Source organism: Oryctolagus cuniculus, chromosome 3 (genome assembly GCF_964237555.1).
Source record: "Oryctolagus cuniculus chromosome 3, mOryCun1.1, whole genome shotgun sequence".
Taxonomy (NCBI): Eukaryota; Metazoa; Chordata; class Mammalia; order Lagomorpha; family Leporidae; genus Oryctolagus; species Oryctolagus cuniculus.
In genome coordinates, this window is record NC_091434.1 from 90874800 (window position 1) to 90888244 (window position 13445).

Below are 13445 nucleotides of genomic sequence, written 5' to 3' on the forward strand. Positions count from 1 at the left end.
GGCCACAATGGCTGGAGCTGGACCAATCTGAAGGCAGGAGTCAGGAGTTTCTTCCAGGTCTTCCACATGGGTGCAGGGGCCTAAGGATTGGGCCATCTTCCACTGCTTTACCAGAACATTGGCAGAGAGTTGGATTGGAAAAATTAGAAAAGAAACAGCTGGGACATGAACTGGTGCTCATATGGGATGCTGGCACTATGCCACAGCAGCAGCACCAATAGCTTTATTTTTCAATTGTTTAAGATTACTCTGACTATTCAGGGTCTTTTGTGTTTCCATATGAGGTTTAGGATTGTTTATTACAATTCTGTGAAGAACCTTATTGGTATTTTGATTAAGATTGCACTGAATCTGTAAATTGCTTTGGGTAGTATGAATTTTTTTGATGATATTAATTCTTCTGATCCATGAACATATAAATTTTTTCTTTTTTTGTGTTTCTTCTATTTCTTTTATTAATATTTTGTAATTTCCACTGGCTTACCCCCAGTGAGGAGGCCATATCCAATAGCTTGGAGGATGACTCCAAGGCCATGTCTGAGCTCTGGATTGACTGGGAGGATGTGGGCTCTGAGTTTCAGCACTCCATGCCCCTGAAAATGACCAACATAGGAGACAGTGCCAAAGTGACCGAAAATGTGGTCTGGCTCATGAATTAAGTCTATGGTATTAATCTATCAGATGGCCTTTGCAAAGAATATTTGACCATTTATTCAAGATTTGTTCATTTGGGGCAGAGTCAACAGAAATAAGACAAGAGCAGCCAAAAGCTGTGTCCAGGTTCTCAGATGGATTTATAAAATTAATGCCTATCTTGGCTTTTTTACAAGACAGCATCTGTGAACTTTAATCTCAAGAGTGGATAGAAAATCAACAGTGATATCCCAAGCCCACATCCAGGCCCAGCCATGGGATCATATAGCACCTGGGAAAAGAAGACACCGCCATGTACCAAGAATACCTCAGGAACCTGTCAAGAAGGCCAGGTCCAAGTTGTGGCCCTGAGGGGACCAAAAAGGTTGCCTTTCCTTAGGATGCCATCTGTTTTATCTTAAAAAGACCATTTCCTTGATGTTTCTTGAAAAATACAGGTGATAAAGAAATGATCAAATGTTAAAAAAATTAATGCACATCCTGTTTTAATTTATCCCAAGCAGAATTTTTTGTAGCTATTGTGAATGAATGGGACTGATCTCAGCCATGGTATTGTTTGTGCATACAAGTGCTATTGAATTTTGTGTGTTGATTTTATATCCTGCAACTTTCTGGATTCTCTTACAAGTTCCAATAGTCTTTTAGTGGAGTCTGTATTTTCTCCTATATAAAGGAGTATGCCATCTTGCAAACTGGGATAATTTGACTTCTTCCTTTTCATTTTGTATCCCTTTGATTCTTGTCTAATGGGTCTGGTTAACACTTCCAGACTAGATTGAAAATAATGTTGATAGTAGACATCCATGTCTTTTTCTGGATCTTAGTGGAAATACTTTCAGGTTTGCCACATTAAATGTTTCTTGCTGTGGGTTTGTCATATATTGCCTTGATATGTTATTTTCTTCTATACCCAATTTTAAAGATTTTTAATTATGAAAAGATATTGTACTTTATCAAATGCTTTCTTTGGATTTATTGAGATAATCAAATGTTTTTTACTCACAATTTGTTAATGTGTTATATCAGGTTTATTGATTTGCATATGTTGAACCAACACTGCACCCTGGGCTAATTGTCCCTTTTTCTGGTTGGGTGATTTGTTTTATGTATTGTTGAATTCTATTTGGTTGTATTTTCTTTAGGATTTTTGCATCTATGTTCATCAGGGATACTGGCCCATGACTCTCCTTTATCTATTTTTGTGGTTTTGAAATTAAGGTAATGTAGGCCTCGTAGAATAAGTTTGGAGAGATTCCCATCCTTTCATTTATTTTGAACAGCAGAAGAAGAATTAGATCAACAGATCAAGGGCTATTAAAGTCATTGCTTCTCGAAGTGTCAATTTTACTTCTACAGATTTCATTTTAGGTGCTCTATTAATTATCACAGATAAGGGTGAAAATATTGTATTCGTACCTTTAGGACTGTCTTATTTCACTAAGTATGATGTTTTCCAGATTGATCCATTTTGTTAAAAATGACTTGAGTTTATTTTTTTTTTACTTCTGTGTAGTATTCCATAGAGTACATACACCATAATTTCTTTATCCATTCTTCAGTTGACAAGCATTTAGGTTGATTCCATGTCTTAGCTATCATTGATTGAGCTGTGATAAACATGGGGGTGCAGATAACTCTTTTATTTGCTGATTTAACTTCCCTTGGGTAAATTTCTAAAAGTGGGAGGGCTGGGTCAAATGATAGGTCTATATTCAGATTTCTGAATTATCTCCAAATTGACTTCCATAGTGATTTTACCAGTTTACATTCCCACCAACAGTGGATTAGGGTACCTTTTTCACCACGTCCTCACTAGCATTTGTTGTTTGCTGATTTCTGTGTGAAAGCATTCTAACTGGAGTAAGGTGAAAGCTCATCATATTGATTTACATTTCCCTCATAGCTAGTGATCCTGAACATTTTTTCATGTGTCTGTTGGCCATTTGGATTTCCTCTTTTGAAAAATGTGTTTAAGTCCTTTGCTCATTTTTTACTGGGTTGTTTTGCTGTTGTGGAGAGTGTTGGTCTCTGTATATTCTGATTATTAATTATTTATCAATTGCAGTATTTGCAAATAATTTCTCCCATTCTGTCAGTTGCCTCTTCACTTTCCTTTTTTTTTTTTTTTTTTTTTTTTTTTTTTTTTTTGCAGTACAGAAGCTTCTCATTTTTATGTAATCCCATCTGTTAATTTTGGCTTTGACTGCCTGTGCCTCTGGGGTCTTTACCAAGAACTCTTTGCCTGTTCCATTGTCTTGTGGGGTTTTCCCAATGTTCTCTAATAATTTGATGGTAGCATGTCATAGACTTAGGTCCTTAATCCGTTTTGAATGAAGTTTCATGTAAGGTGTAAGGTAGAGGTCCTGCTTCATACTTATGCATGTGGAAATCCGTTTTTAACCAGCACCATTTGTTGAAGAGACTGTCCTTGCTCCAGGGATTGGTTTTAGATCTTTGGTCAAACATAAGTTGGTTGTAGATGCTTGGATTGATTTTTGGCATTTCTATTCTGTACCATTGGTCTATCCATATGTTTTTGTACCAGTACCAGTCTGTTTTGATTATAAATACCATTTAGTATGCCTTGAAATCTGGTATTGTGATGGCTGCAGATTTGTTTTTCTTGTATAAGATTGCATTAGCTAATTGAGGTATCCTATGCCTCCATATGAATTTCAGCATCATTTTTTCTAGGTCTGAGAAGAATGTCTTTGGTATTTTGATTGGTATTGCATTTAACCTGTAAATTGCTTTTGGAAGAATGGACATTTTGATGATATCTATTCTTCCAATCCATGAACATGGAAGATTTTTCCATTTTTTTTATCTTCCTCTGTTTCTTTCTTTAATGTTTTATAATCCTCATCATAGAGATCTTTGACATCCTTGGTTAAATTTATTCAAAGATTTTTGATTTTGCTGTAGCTATTTTGAATGAGATTGATTTTAGAAGTTCTTTTTCAGCCTTGAAATTGTCTGTGTATACAAAGGCTGTTGATTTTTGTGTATCAATTTTATATCCTGTTACTTTACTAAATTCTTCTATGCATTCCAACAGTCTCTGAGTGGAGTCTTTTGGTTCCCCTATATATAGACCCATATCATCTGCAATAGGGCTAGTTTGACTTCGTCTTTCCCAATTTGAATCCCTTTGATTTCTTTTTCTTGCCTAATGGCTCTGACTAAAACTTCCAGGACTGTATTGAATATCAGTGGTGAGAGAGGGCATCCTTGTCTGGTAGCACATTTCAGTGGGATGATGCTGGATGTGGATTTGTCATAAATTGCCTTGATTGTATTGAGGAATGTTCCTTCTATACCCAATTTGCTTAGAGTTTCCATTCTGAAAGGGTGTTATATTTTATCAATTTTTTTCTCTGCATCTATTGAGATAATCATGTTTTTTGTTTTTCAGTTTGTTAATGTGATGTGTCACATTGATTAATTTGTGAATGTTGAACCATCCTTGCATTCAAGGGATGCATGCTACATGTTCCTGGTGAATGATATTTGATGTGTTGTTGTATTCGGCTGGCCAGAATTATGTTGAGGATTTTAGGGTCTATGTTCATCAGGGATATTGGTCTGTAGTTTTCTTTCTCTATGGCGTCTCTTCTGGTTTTAGGAATTAAGGTGATGCCTACTTCATAGAAAGAATTTTGGAGGATCCCTTCCTTTCATTTGTTTTGAATAACTTGAGAAGACATGGAGTTAGTTCTTCTCTTAATTTCTGGTAGAATTCAGCAGCGAAACCATCTGGTCCTGGGGTTTTCTTTGTTGAGAGAGTCTTTATTACTGATTCAATTTCTGTCTTGGTATGTGTGTGTTTAGATTTTCTATGTCTTCATGGCTCAATTTAGGTGTGTTGTATGTGTCCTGAAATCTGTCCATTTTTTCTAGGTTTCCCAGTTTGTTGGCATACAGCTCTTTGTAGTCATTTCTGATGAGTTTTTTATTTCTGTAGTGTCTGTTGTTACTTTTCCTTTTTCATCTCTAATTTTATTTATTTGGATATTCTCTCTCCTTTTTTTGGTTAGTTTGGTTAGTGTGTCAGTTTTGTTCATTTTTTCAAAACGCCAACTCTTTGTTTTGTTTTGCTGATCTTTTGTATTGATTTTTGGTTTCAATTTTGTTGATTTCTTCTCTAGTTTTTTAAAGATTTATTTATTTACTTGAAAGTCAGGGTTACACGGGGAGAGAAGAAGAGGCAGAGATAGAGGGAGGGAGGTAGAGAGAGAGAGAGAGAGAGGGAGGGAGAGGTCTTCTATCCACTGGTTCCTTCCTGATTGGCCATAATGGCCGGAGCTGTGCTGCTCTGAGCCAGGAGCCAGGAGCTTCTTCCAGGTCTCCCTTGTGGGTGCAGGGACCCAAGGGCTTGGGCCATCTTCTGCTTTCTCAGGCCACAGCAGGGAGCTGGATCATAAGTGGAGCAGTTAGGACTTGAACCAGAGCCCCTATGGGATGTGGCAGTGGCTTTACCTTCTACGCCACAGTGCCAGCCCCTTCTTTTCTAATTTTAATTATTTCTTTTCTCCTGCTAGTTTTGAATCTGGTTTGCTGTTGCTTTTCTAGATCCTTGAGATGCATTGATATCTCATTTATTTGGTGCCTTTCCAATTTCTTAATGTAGACACCAAATGATATAAACTTTGCTCTTAGCACTGCTTTTGCTGTATCCCATAAGTTTTGATGTGTTGTATTGTCATCTTCATTTGTTTCTAGACATTTTTTGATTTCTCTTTTGTTTTTTTCTTTGACCCACTCTTCATTCAGGAGCATGTTGTTCAGTTTCCATGTGTTTGCATATGTTCTAGAGATTCTTGAGTTGCTGATTTCCGACTTCATTCCATTGTGGTCTGAGAAGATGCATGGTATGATTTTGATTTTTTTGGATTTGCTGAGACTTGCTTTATGGCCTAGCATGTGGTCAATCCTAGAGAAGGTTCCATGCACTGATGAGAAGAATGTGTATCCTGCAACTGTAGGATGTAAAGTTATGTAGATATATGTTAGTTTTATTTGTTTTTTTTTTTTTTAAGGTTTGCAGCTATTTTATTTACAAGTATACATTTAACACAATGAAATAAGCACTGATATATTGAAACCTAGTTAGTAGTGTAACAATATGTATCATTTTGATGAATACATTATTTTAAACAACAAACTACACTGAAAAATTAATGCCGATAAAATTCTTGGTCATAATATTATTAAGAAATACAATATATAAATTGAAAATACGATTGCTTAAAATTTGAAAATGGAAGTGAACTCATTTGGACAGAGTCAGAGTTTAACATAATCTGAAAGGAGGGCAAGCTCTGACCCAAATGATCTCTCTCAGGTTAACAGAAGAAAAAGAAGCAGAGTTTATCTTAAAGGATGACGGGCAGTTTGCTTCTTCAGGTAGAATGGATTCCCAGTGTCCTCGGGTTTTGCAGTGGCATCACATCACCGAGCACGAAGACTTTCTTGTGAGCTGCCCCATCAATTTTTTCTGCCTCCAAAATTATCCTTCTGAAAACATCAACAGCAGTCTGATTTTCTTTAGCAGAAGATTCCAAAAAAGCTGCGTTCCAAGATTCTGCCAAAGCTTTCCCTTCTTCATAACTGATCACCCTTTCCATATGCAGGTCTTTCTTATTCCCAACCAGCATAATAGGTATTTGCACTTTCTCCACCATGTCCAACAATTTGCCAGGGATAACTTTAATCACTTCAAAACTTTTGATTGATGTAACAGAATACACAAGAATATAACCATTAATATCTATGGAGTATGTCTGAGGAAAGATGGAATATTCTTCTTGCCCAGCTGTGTCTACAAGTTGAAGATGATATTCTTGTCCATTTACTGTGATCAACTTTGTGAAAGTGTTTTCTATGGTTGGATCATAGGAGTCAACAAATTGACCTTCAACAAACTGAATCGTCAATGAGGATTTCCCCATAGACCGGTAGCCCAGGATTGCGATCTTCCGGGACTTGGACTGCGACATCTTGGTGGCCTCCTCAGCCTTGGCCTAACCTATCAACCATGGCGGCGACGGCTGCTGCTGCTGCTGCGATCGGCAGCGTCCGCGCAGGGGTACAGCGGCCATACAGGGCAGGGGCGGCAGCGGGCCAGTTTCATTTGTTTTAAAGTGTTGATTAACTCTGCTGTTTCTTTGCTGATTTTCTTTTTGGTTGATCTGTCCACTGCTGAAAGTGGGTTATTGAAATCCCTAATTTCTATTGTAGTGGAATTTGTCTCCATTTGGATCCCTTAACATTTCTTTTAAATGCCAGGTATCCTGTAATTAGGTGCATATATGTTTATAATAGTTACATCTTCCTGTTGAATTTATCCCTTAATCATTACATAGTTTCCTTCTTTGTCTCTTTTAACAGTTTTTGTGTTAAAGTCTATTTTGTCTGATATTAGGATGGCCACACCAGCTCTTTTCTGTTTTCTGTTAGCATGGAATATCTTTTTCCATCCTTTCACTTTCAGTCTGTGTGTTTCTTTTTTTGGTGAGATGTGTTTCTTTTATGCAGCAAATAGATGGGTTTTGTTTTTGAATCCATTCAGCCAGTCTGTGTATTTGAACTGGAGATTTGAGGCCATTTTCTTCAAGGGTGATTATTGAATGCATTTTGCATAAATATTTCTATTTTTTACTTTGGATTTCCTTTGTACTTTCACTAGGAGCTTTTCTTCCTTTACCTTATTCCACATTGAGACCACGTTTTTGTGTTTCTGTGAGCAGCACACCTTTAAGCATCTTCTGCAGGACTGGACAGATGATGACAAATTCTTTCAGTTTCTGTTTGACATGGAATGTCTTTATTTCACCTTTGTTCATAAATGAGAGCTTTGCATGGTATAGTATTCTGAGTTGACATTTCTTTTCTCTTATGACATGGGATATATCTCTCCATTCTCTCCAAGCCTGTAGGGTTTCTGATGCGACATTTGCTGTGATTCTAATTGGAGATTCTCTGAAAGTAATCTGGTGTTTCTCTCATGCACATTTTATTTTTTTATTTTGTATTTTTATTTTTTTAAAGATAATCTATTTTTTATTATTTGACAGGCAGAGTTACACAGTGAGAGAGACAGAGAGAAAGATTTTTTTTTCTTCCTTCCAATGGTGCACCCCTCAAATGGCCGCTATGGCCAGCGCACTGAGCCAATCCAAAGCCAGGAGCCAGGTGCTTCTTCCTGGTCTCCCATGCAGGTGCAGGGCCCCAAGTACTTGGGCCATCCTCCACTGCCTTCCTGGGCCACAGCGGAGAGCTGGACTGAAAGAGGAGCAACCGTGACTAGAACCCGGTGCCCATATGGGATACCAGCGCTGCAGGTGGAGGATTAACCAAGTGAGCCATGGCACCAGCCCCTCTCATGAACATTTCAGAATCTTTTTTTTTATGTTTAACTGTGGTGAGTTTGATTACAATGTGTCCTGGTGAACATCTTTTCTGGTCTTGTCTATTAAGATTTCTTTGTGCTTCCTGTATTTGGATGTCCCTTTCTTTCTCCAAATTGGGGAAATTTTCTGTTATTATTTCACTAAAAAGGCCTTCTAATCCTTTCTCTCTTTCCACGTCTTCAGGAATTCCTAGATCCTGATGTTGGGTCATTTGGTAGTATCCTGTAGATTCCCAACAGTGTTTTTCAGTTTTCTAATTTCTTATTCTTGCGTTTGGTCTGACTATAATTTCCTATGCTTTGTCTTCTATGTCCAATATTCTTTCTTCTGCTTCACTGATTCTGTTGTTAAGGCTTTCCACTGTATTTTTTATTTGTTCTAGTGAATTCTTCATTTCATTTTGATTTCTCTTTAAGAGATCTCAGTTTCATGGGAGAAATTTTTATTCATGTTATGTATGGATTTCTTTAATTTGTGGATTTGCTTCTGATTACTTCTAAGTAATCCGATGATCAATTTTTTGAATTCCATTTCTGGCATTTCTTCAGTCTCATCATCTTCACATTCTAGTATGGAAGTGTTGTGTTCTTTGGTTGATGTCATGTTCTCTTCCTTATTCTTGTTTCATGAATTGGTGTGTTTGTTATTCACCATTTGTGGAGATACTCATTGGTTTCTTCTTGTTTTTTTTTTTTTTCATTTTTTTATATTTGTACTATGTCTGAGTGAAATAGTGGAGCTTCTGCTTACAAGGAATACCTAGAGGCATGTAGTGTATTTGGCCAGGGAGCTTTGTTCAGTGCTCCAGGGTGAAGGGCATGTCTCCTTTTTTTTCTTTTTAAATCAGAGGGGATGTTTCTTCTTGTCTGTTGGAGTAGACTCAGCTGAGCTCCTTTCATTGAAGGAGACCAGTGCCTGGACACTATCTCCAGTGAGTATATTGTGTGTCCGCTCTGCCAGAAGGACCACACAAAAGATCTATGCAGTCCTCAGTGTAAGCTGAGATTCGCCAGCGACGTCCCTCACCATGTGATCAAGGAGCCCTGATTGCATGGAGTCTCCCACAGTGACTGCCCTTTGTCCCAGGTATACTCTGAGTCCTCCCATGCAGCTTCAGTGTTTTCACAGTCCTGCCACCCAAGCATCCCACTGTCATGAGCACCTAGCCCCCTGTCTGTTCTCCCCACAACATCAGGAGTCTCTGCTTGGCTGGTTACTGGATGCTGACATGATCTGGGGCAGCTGTTATATTTGTCCAAAATGGCACCTGCTCCCTGTCAGGATGTTACAGCATGTCTTTGCAGGATGATTGGGGAAAGAAGAAACATCCCTTCCCCCTTTGTTTTTTCTCCTCTAGTTTGGCAGGTACACGATCCCACACAGGGCTTCAAACAGGATTCCCTCTAGGCTCTTTCTGCATCTTTTTTGCCAGTGGTTTGGGCTGCTACAGTCTAGTTTTACCCCAGTCTCCAACACTGGTGCAGAGGCTACCAGCTGCAGGGGTCCTAAGTTGTACACATCCCCACCCTCCATGTAGGTCTGCTGTATTCCTCCAATTTGGGGAGAGTTTTCTCTGCTGCTTTCTCCCTAACTCTTCCCTAAGACTACACTCAGTTGTATTCCCGTAGCTCCGATCACAAGTTCCTAGCAGGAACACAGACACAGGAGGCAAGGGGGGATCTCAGGAGGTGGGAACACTTCTAAGGTCATGGCACTCCTGGCTTCAGGGAGGTTCTGGGCCAAGGAGGAAGAGGTAGCTTCAGATCTGGACTTAAACCCCTCCACTCACTCCTGCTTCCTTGAATTCTTTTTCAGGCATTTTGTCAATCTCTTCTTCACAGTTGAGTATTATCATATTACAATGTTGCTTTTGGGGAGACATATTGCCTTGTTTGTTTAAGTTTCTTTGTTGATTTTGATGCTTCTGGAGATCATTTGTTGCTATCTCCTCTGGGAAATAATTTTTTTTTAATTGAAGGCTTATTCTTGGAAATGTGCCTCATGGCTTAGTGGAATACTTGAGACTTATATTGGACTTCAGGGTATGTGCTGCATGGGCCCAGGGAGCTCTGATCACCATTTGTGGGTGGGCCAAGAGTCTAGAGTGACACCCAAGTTGGTAGTGATGTAGCACCCCTGGCTATAGTTAGCAGGGGAAGAGGACATTGAAGCTGGCTATTGTGTTCATAGTCAGCCTTTGTGCTAAGATGAGACAGCTTTTTCACTCTAGAGTGAGCTCATGGTACCAGTGCACCTCACCACCCAGGCATGTGCACCATACAGAACACTCATTCCGTAGTATGTCCCCCAATCCCTTTATGAGATTTGTCTGCAGTGCTCAGGGGACTTTGCGTTTCTGCAGTCAGATCATGTAAATGCATAGGAACCAAGTCTCAACCCATGTGCCTCTCAACTCTGGCCTATGCCCAGAACTCTCAGTCATAGGGTACAGGGGGTTGCTACCCACACAGTGTGCTACTCCATCCCTGACATAAGTTGCCTGCCATTTCCTGGGTCAGGACAGGGATTAGCTGCAGCTCAGTCTCAGCAAATTGAGTCCAGAGCTTTAGTGGGGGTAAGGAAAGGGAAGCAATGTGAACTGCATTCATTGAGCAAAATAGTAGCTCAGTCCCCTACCAGCTACCCAGGCTGGACTCAAAGGCAGTGAGGATCATAGAATTCTCCCTCAGCCAAAGCCACCAGAGGTGGGGATCTCAACAGCCTCTTCTCACCTTGCCCTTGGAAGGAAGTGCTTTCCAGCTGTGTACCACCCATGAATGTGCAGGAGTTGCTGGTGGCACATGCTCACAGCTGCATAGCTGTCCTCTCTCCTCCCCGCTCCATGGAATCTCTGTTCTGGTTTGTCCTTTCTGACTGAAAATTTCTCTTAATGAGTCCCCTGGCACAGGGTCCTTCATTTGTTTTTGTGGTATCTTTCTGTTCCTGAGGTCAGTGTGACTTCTCCTTATTCAGCCTTCTTGGATACTGTCTTTCTTTTGAGACAGTTTCTATTGCTTGTTTTTTACTTTGTTACTTATTTTATAAATTATTTATGAGAAAGGCAGAATTACACAGACATACACACACACGGGGGGGGGGGGAGGGAGGAAAGATGGAGGGGAGAGAGAGAGAGAGAGAGAGAGAGAGAGAGAGAGAGAGAGAGAGAGATCCTTTATCTTCTACTCCCCTAATGGTAGCAATGGCCCCAGATGGGTCAGGCTGAAGAGAGGATCCTGGAACTCCATCTGGGTCTCCCACATAGGTTCAGGGACTCAAGAACTTCTGATGCTTTCCAAGTCAAATTAGCAGGGAGCTGGACTGGAAGTAGAGCAGCTGGATATTGAATTGGTGCCCATATGGGATACCAGCGTTGTAGGTAGCAGCTTAACCTGCTACAGCACAATGTCAGTCCCTTGTTTGTTGCTTTGATCTCAGTGTTTCACTTTAGGGGTATTTCACTTTTACCACTTTCCTGATAATTTTACAAATTTGAACATTTTAATGCTATTTCATCTCTTTTCTTTTGAATAATTATTGTCATGAATTTTTGCAATGATTTTACTTATAGTTTAAACCCTGTGAAGATATCACTGTTTTGTACAGTCAATATCAGTTTTCTCATATTTAACTCTTTTCTTGTTTATCTTTATAAATATTTATATTTTCACAGGCTCTTCACAATTCTTTTTATTTTTGCCCTTGCTTCTGGAATCACTTTCCTTCTTTCTGAAGAACTTCCTTTAGTTTTTCTTTTTTAAAATTCAGGAGTTCTAACAATAGTTTTTCAAAGTGTTTGGTCAGCTGGGCCAATGGTGTGCCAATTTTGTTTATTTTTTCAAAAAAACCAGCTCTTCATTTCATTGATCTTTTATAAAGTTTTTTGATTTCAATTTTGTTTATCCCTTCCTTAATTTTAATTATTTCTTTCCTCTTACTAATTTGGTGTTTGATTTGTTGTTTTTCTAGGTCCTTGAGATGCTCTGACAGCTCATTTATTTGTTGACTTTCCAGTTTCTTGATGTAGGCACTAATTACTATAAACTTCCCTCTTAACACTGCTTTTGGTCTATCCCATAAGTTTTGATATGAGGCATTGTCAGCTTCATTTTTTTCCAGAAATTATTTGATTTCTCTTATGACCCCTGTTCATTTAGGAGCATATTGTTCAGTTCAGGCTCCATGCATTTGCATATGTTCCTGAGATTCTTGAGTTGTTGGTTTCGAGCTTCAATCCATTGTGATCAGAGAAGGTATGATTTTGATTTTTTTGAATTTGCTGATACTTGCTTTATGGCCTAGTTTATTGTGTTTCTTAGAGACAATTTCCTTCACTGATGAGAAGGGTGTGTATCCTGCCACTGTGGGGTGAAAAGTTCTGTAGATATCAGTTAGGTCCAATTGGCCCATAATGTTGATTAGCTCTGTTCTTTCTTTGTTGATTTTCTGTCTGGTTGATCTATCCAGTGATGAAAGTGGGGTGTTGAAGTCCCTCATTATTATTGTATTGGAGTCTATGTCTCCCTTTAGATCTGTTAATAGTTTTTGTTAATAGTGCCTTGTAGTTGAGTGCATACACATTTATTGTTGTCACATCTTCCTGTGGTATTGGTCCTTTAATCATTACATAGTGTCCTTCTTTGTCTCTTTTAACAGTTTTTGTGTTAAAGTCTATTTTTCCTGATATTAGAATGTCTATACTTGCCTTCCCCTCTTCCCTTTAGCATGGAATATCTTTATCCATCCTTTTACTTTCATTTTACACGTACTTTTGTTGGTTAGGTGTGTTTCTTGTAGGCAGCATATATATGAATTTTGGTTTTTAATACATTTGGCTAGTTGGTATCTTGTAACTGGAGAGTTGAGGCCATTTATATTCAGGGTAACTGTTGATAAGTAACTGCTTGATCTTGCCATTTTTCTGTGAGTGTTCCTATAGTTTACTTTGGATTTCTTTTGTGCTTTTAGTGGGGGTTTTCTGTCTTTGCTTTCTTTCATGACAATGGCTTCCTTTCTGTGTTTCTGTGTGTAGCACATCCTTAAGCATCTTTTGTAAGGCTGGACAAGTGGTGACAAATTCTTTCAATTTCTGTTTGTTATGGAAGGTCTTTATTTCACCTTCATTTATAAATGAGAGCTTTTCAGGGTACAATATTCAGGGTTGACAGTTATTTTCCATTAATATTTAGACTATATCTTGCCATTGGCTTCTAGGCTGTGATCATTGTGATTAGAGAAGGTGCATGGTATGATTTTGATTTTTTTTGAATTTGCTGATACTAGGCTGTAGGGTTTTTGATGAGAAGTTGGCTGTGAGTCTAATTGGAGATCCTCTGAAAGTTATCTGGTATTACTCTCATGCACATTTTAGAATCTTTATGT

The 13445-nt window shown here is 38.8% G+C and overlaps 1 pseudogene; it reads right to left on the reverse strand.

Annotated features, from left to right (window-relative positions):
* Window positions 1–5667: 5667 nt before the first annotated feature.
* On the reverse strand, window positions 5668–6677 carry LOC100339388 (GTP-binding protein Rheb pseudogene; annotated as a pseudogene).
* Window positions 6678–13445: the final 6768 nt, after the last annotated feature.